The sequence below is a fragment of the Euphorbia lathyris genome, chromosome 6 (assembly GCF_963576675.1).
Source record: "Euphorbia lathyris chromosome 6, ddEupLath1.1, whole genome shotgun sequence".
In the NCBI taxonomy this organism is placed as follows: Eukaryota; Viridiplantae; Streptophyta; class Magnoliopsida; order Malpighiales; family Euphorbiaceae; genus Euphorbia; species Euphorbia lathyris.
This window is the reverse complement of record NC_088915.1, coordinates 5,744,002-5,750,786: the sequence shown is the minus strand read 5'-3', so window position 1 is coordinate 5,750,786 and position 6,785 is coordinate 5,744,002. Positions and strand designations below refer to the sequence as shown.

General features: G+C 36.4%; 1 non-coding gene across 1 annotated transcript; it reads left to right on the top strand.

The window, feature by feature from the left end:
* The first annotated feature begins 6,267 nt into the window (after positions 1–6,267).
* LOC136234327 (small nucleolar RNA R71) lies at positions 6,268–6,374 on the top strand. Its single transcript, XR_010691216.1, has one exon. It is a non-coding gene; the product is annotated as a small nucleolar RNA R71 (small nucleolar RNA).
* The last annotated feature ends 411 nt before the right edge of the window (positions 6,375–6,785 follow it).

The window sequence follows — 6,785 nt, the reverse complement described above, 5'->3', positions numbered from 1 at the left end:
AACAACAAAAATAAGAAAAATATATACAAATTAAAATGAAAAACCTAAACTACTCTACATATTCATCCCTATCAAGCGGGATTTCGGTGGCCCTATAATGGTCGATTTTTAACTGCACGAAAGCTTGACGTTCCGGTGCAGAAAGAAAATGCGGGCCTGCACGAAAGACACGTTTTATGAGTCCTTCGAACTCTAAAAACTCATAGTCTATCGTCGGGAAGAATTCATCATCACTCCAAGGAATATCAATGGTACCCTTGGTACCTAGAATTATTCCACAGATTATATTGCCGAACCCAATCTTTTTATCCTTGGATCGAGAAGCGGCGACAAGACCCTCCATCAGAATCTTTGAAGAATCCACTGCATTTCCTTAGAATATATCTCCAAGAACATAAAGATCTATGTCACGGACCACACTACTAAATGTGCGACCGAAGAAACTGTGACACAAGAATTTGTGCAAATACAGCATGGAACTGGAGTGAAAGGAATGATTATAGGCGAGTCTAGGATTTAAACGCCAAAAACGGGTAAGCATTCTCCAAATATCTGTGGACGTCATGTCTTTTCCTGGATGACGTTTGATGGTATCCTTCAGAGGAAAACCAAACCAATCATGCAACTCGGGATAGCCGAAAGTGAAGATTTCGCCATCTCGACGAAAACTGAGACGTACCCGTCGTTTATTGACAAAACGAACGCTACAAAAGAATTCGAGAATCCAATCGCCAATGATTGGAAATCGCATTTTGGCGAATTTTGTCCACCCTAAACGATCCAAATAGCGACTCATGTCATCGCTAATGCCAAGTTGAGTGTTCAGAAAGTCATCCATATACAACATTCCAGTGAAGAATTTGTAACGGAGCCTCCAGTAACGCCTACCTTCGTCGTGATTAAAGATAGGAAAAGGCGCCCCATACCGTTTGGATAAGTCTGGGCGTTTGGTTCTTGAAACAGTATTATGCTTAGAGGTTTTGTGTTTAGTAGGCATGGTGTAGAAATAAAGAAAACAAGGTTTCTGTTACTTAGTGAAAAATGGTGTTTGAAGAAAATCAGAAATTTGATCTGACAAAGATGAAAAAGATCTGTAACAGAACCAAGATCCTTATGGATGAATTTATAAGATCTTAGGACGAAATGAGGTGTTGTTTTGATGCGAAAAGGCATAAAATTACACCCTTCGGAATTGAAGAAACTCAAGTTTTCGTTTATGAAAGGGTTTGTCTGCAGGTTGAAGATGAATCAGGCCTGATAGTGCAGGAATAACGCGTGTCGCGACCGAGAATTCCAAATTCTCGGTCGCGACACGCTGATTTTCTTGCGGAAATCAGGCGTCGTAACCCATTTTCTGATTCACGGTAGAGAATTAATTATTCTCGGTAAGTTCAGAAAAAACCTAACCTAATTAGACAACTCTGAAAAAGAGGATTCTCGGCAGAGAATTTCCTGAAACTTCAATTTCGGTCTAATTTCCTAAAATCAAATCTAAAATCATGAAGTAAACACATTTTATGCATGTAAATCATAATATTAAGTCATCTAATCATAAAAAATGGCATTTTGAAAAAAAAATAAAATAAATAAAATAAAATGAACAAAAACTAAATAAACGAAATGATTTATACGTCAGATAATCTTGTTACGAACTCAATTCCTATTTGTGAAATATTTTCGTAATAGATTTTACATCGATTACCATTAACTTTGAAACGAACCCCGTTAGGACCTTCCAGTTCTAAAGAACCATAATCGAATGTTTTGACGACTAAATACGGTCCTATCCATCTGGACTTAAGTTTTCCTGGAAATAAACGAAGTCGTGAATTAAATAACAGCACTTTATCCCCAACATTAAAGTGTTTGACTTTAATTTTGGCATCGTGCCATTTTTTCACGTTTTCTTTATAAATCTTTGCATTTTCGTAAGATAGATGGCGTAACTCATCTAACTCATTTAAATCGAGCAAACATTTTTCACCTGCTTGTCGTAAATCAAAGTTAAGTTCCCTAATAGCCCAATAGGCTTTATGTTCTAATTCGACTGGCAGATGACATGCCTTCCCATACACTAAGCGGTATGGAGTCATTCCTATTGGTGTTTTGAATGCAGTACGGTATGCCCATAACACATTATTGAGTTTACAAGACCAATCTTTTCTTGAAGATGAAACTGTTTTCTCTAGAATCCATTTGAGTTCTCGATTTGATATCTCCGCCTGACCATTTGACTGAGGATGGTATGGCGTTGACACGCGGTGGCGTACTCCATATTTTTTCATAAGCGTTTCAAAACTTCTATTTATAAAATGGGTACCGCCATCACTAACGATGACTTTAGGACAACCAAATCTACAAAATATATCGTCAAGAAAATTAATGACTACTTTAGAATCGTTCGTCGGGGTTGCAATTGCTTCAACCCACTTTGAAACATAATCAACGGCAACTAATATGTAAGTTTTACCAAAAGAAGGGGGAAAAGGTCCCATGAAATCTATTCCCCACATATCGAAGACTTCAACTTCTAATATGGTTGTGAGGGGCATCTCATATTTCCTTCCTAGATTTCCTGTTCTTTGGCACTTATCACAACGAGTAATAAATGAACGGACATCTTTAAACATCGTAGGCCAAAAGAAACCACATTCAAATATTCTAGCTACTGTCTTGCTAACTCCATTATGTCCTCCATAAGAGCTAGAATGGAATTCCGACATTATGGATTCATATTCATTTTCACTAACGCATCTCCTAATTATCCCATCACCACAAGTCTTAAACAAAAAAGGATCTTCCCAAAAATACTGTTTAATGTCAAAGAAAAATTTCTTCTTTTGTTGGAAAGTTAATCCTTCCGGAGCAATATTGGCTGCAAGATAATTTGCAATATCCGCATACCATGGTGACATGACACTTTTTATTTGATAGAGATGTTCATCAGGGAAATCATCTTGTATACCGTTAGTTTCACCTATAGGACCGTTTTCATCTTCAAGTATCGATAGATGATCGGCGACAATGTTTTCTACTCCCTTTTTGTCTTTTACTTCTATATCAAATTCTTGTAACAATAAAACCCATCTAATGAGACGTGGTTTTGCACCCTTTTTAGCAAATAGATATCTTAATGCTGCATGATCAGTATAAATAATAACTTTTGAACCTAACAAGTATGACCTAAACTTATCACATGCAAAAACTACAGCTAACATTTCTTTCTCTATTGTGGTGTAGTTTAATTGTGCACCGGACAGTGTGTGACTTGCATAATAAATGACATGAAGTTTCTTATCCTTCCTTTGACCTAAAACACATCCGACAGCTAAATCACTTGCATCACACATAATTTCAAAGGGTAAATCCCAATCAGGTTTAGCAATAATAGGTGCACTGACTAAAGCTGTTTTCAATGTTTCGAAAGCTTTAACGCAATCTTCATTAAAATCAAAGGTTGAATCTTTCATGAGTAGATTAGTGAGTGGTTTGGAAATTACAGAAAAATTCTTGATAAATCTTCTGTAAAAACCTGCATGTCCTAAAAATGATCTTACTCCCTTAACGGTAGTTGGAGGGGGTAATTTTTCTATTACTGAAGTTTTTGCTCTATCCACTTCTAATCCTTTTTCAGATATTTTGTGACCTAAAACAATTCTTTCATCAACCATGAAATGAAATTTTTCCCAGTTTAATACCAAATTTGTTTCTTCACACCTAGACAAAACTTTATCCAAGTTTTTTAGGCACGAATCAAAAGAATCTCCATAAACTGAAAAATCATCCATAAAAACTTCCATGATATCTTCAATGAAATCATTAAAAATCGCAGTCATACAACGTTGAAATGTTACAGGTGCGTTACATAAACCAAAGGGCATTCTCCTATATGCAAACGTTCCGTAAGGACATGTGAAGGTCGTTTTATCTTGGTCATCCAGGTAAATATATATTTGAAAGAATCTGGAGTAACCGTCTAGAAAACAGTAGAAAGCATGACCAGCTATCCTTTCGATCATTTGATCAATGAAAGGTAGAGGAAAATGATCTTTCCTAGTTGCTTTATTTAGGTTCCTATAGTCTATACAAACCCTCCAACCAGTGGTGGTTCGTGTAGGGATTAATTCTCCTTCTTCATTCCTTACAACTGTTATGCCTCCCTTTTTAGGTACACAATGGATTGGACTAACCCATTCACTATCCGAAATAGGGTAGATGATTCCATTGTCCAGAAGTTTAGTAATCTCATTTTTTACTACTTCCTTCATATTCGGATTTAGGCGTCTCTGCCTATCCGCTTTAGGTGGCTTATCTTCTTCTAAGTGAATTCTATGCATTACAATACTCGGATTAATACCTTTTAAGTCTGAAATTTGCCAACCCATACTTCCTATCCTATTTCTAACAACTTCTTTCAATTTCTCTTCTTGAACCTGTGTTAACTTGTTAGAGATAATTATAGGTAGAGAATCGCCTTCGCCTAAGAAAGCGTACCTCAAATGACTTGGTAATTCTTTAAGTTCTAATTTAGGTGGAACTATAATCGAAGGCGGAACTGGTCCATCTTCTCGAATCACAGGCTCTGGGTCCTTATCTTCTAGTTCCTCACTCATTATAGGTTCTATTATTTCCTCTTTTTGAACAATGTCATTTACACATTCTTCAATTAAATCAAGTTTCATACAAGCGAAATCCTCCATAGGATATTTCATCGCTTGATTCATATCAAACTCAATCTTATCATCTCCTATTCGTAAAACTACTTTCCCTTCTGACACATCGAATAGAGCATGTCCCGTGTTCATGAACGGTCTACCAAAGATTAGCGGACAATTAATGTCATAAGCAAAATCTAAAATAACAAAATCGGTAGGAAAAATAAATTTGTCAACTTTAACTAAAACATCCTCAATTATACCGTATGGTCTTTTAGTGGTTTGATCCGCTAATTGCAAAACCATATTGGTACGTTTGATATCTTCTTCTAAGCCTAACTTATTGAAAATAGATAATGGCATCAAGTTAATGCTTGCTCCCAAATCACAGAGACAACTGGGAAATTCAATATCTCCCAATTTACACGGAATGGTAAAACATCCGGGATCTTTGAGTTTTGTGGGCAAATTACTTGACACAATTGAACTGCAATCTTCATTTAGTGAAATGGATGAAATTCCTTCCCAACTGATTTTCTTTGAAATTAAATCTTTGAGGAATTTACCATAATTGGGAATTTGCGTAATCGCATCCATAAACGTCAAATTAATATGCAAATTTTTAAGTTTGTCTAAAAATGTTAAAAGTTGTTTGTCATAGTCCTTATTGCGGACTTTATGTGGAAAATGTGGTTTGGGTACAAAAGTTTTTGTACTTGAGTCAATTGGTGCATCTTTTTGAATTAATGTATCTTCTTTGGACTTTGGTAAATCAGTTCCAGGTAAAGTTGAATTTCCGGGCATTTCCGGACCTAAGTAATTTTTCCCTGAACGAAGAGTCATAGCCTTAACATGCTCTTTCAGATTTTCTTCCGTATGGCTTGGAAGACTTCCCTCTTTGCGGGATGGAATTGATTTAGCGAGTTGTCTAATTTGAACCTCCAAATTATGGATGCTAGATGATTGGTTTTTAATAAGCTGGTCGAATTTATTCTCGATCCGTTTAAAACCATCGTCGTGATTACTTATTTTTCCGCTCATAGCATCAATAAATTTGTCGATTTTAGAAGATAAAGTGCTAATCGTATCTCTTGATTGATTTTGATAATTAGTGGTACGATTTTGATTAGTATTAGCATTATTACTATTATCTCTCCAGTTAAAGTTAGGATGATTTCTCCATCCAGGATTATATGTATTGGAGTAAGGGTTATTAGGTTGGTTTTGCCCTTGGACAAAGTTTCCCTGTTCAATTTCGCTCATACCTTCGTAATCCACTTCCGTTTGGATTGGCTTACCATTAGGATCACACGGTGCCATAAACCTATCAATTTTGTGCGATAAGGCAGAAAACTGGGCTTGCAACATCGCGACTGGATCAAGATTCACTATACCTTTAACTGATGACGTAGTTGAGGATGATGGTTTCGCTATTGGTACGTGTCCACGTTCCGCGGGCCACATACTGCTGTTGATTGTCATTTCCTCCAAAAGTTCTCTTGCTTGGGCATATGTTTTCTTCATGAATAACCCTCCAGACATAGCGTCCAATGAACCTCTAGTTGTAGGATTTAGCCCATTATAGAATGTTTGCATTAAAAGTTCAGCGGGCAATTGGTGGTGCGGGCATAAACGTTGAAGTTCTTTAAAACGTTCCCAAGCCTCATAAAGAGTTTCATTATCATTTTGGGAAAAAGATGTTAACTCTTTATTGACTCTTGTGGTTTTTCCTAAAGGAAAAAAATTTGATAAAAATGCTTGGGCTAATTGCTCCCAAGTCTCAAATGTTGCGGCTGGCATAGAAGTCAACCATTCTTTGGCTCGATCCTTCAAAGTAAAAGGAAAAAGGCGAAGATTGATTGCTTCCGCAGTCACATTTGGTATTTTAAAAGTGTCACAAATTTCTAAGAAATTTGTCAAATGGGTATTAGGATTTTTGTTAGGTAACCCGTAAAATGTTACGTTATTTTTTAACATATTAAGCAATGCTGGCTTAATCTCAAATTGATTTGCATTAATTTGGGGTCTAACTATATTGTTCATTACACCGGCCACTCCTGGCCTAGCGTAATCCATAAGTGTGGCCATAACTTCTGGCTCGGTAATTCTAGTTTTTATTGGAGTTTTGTT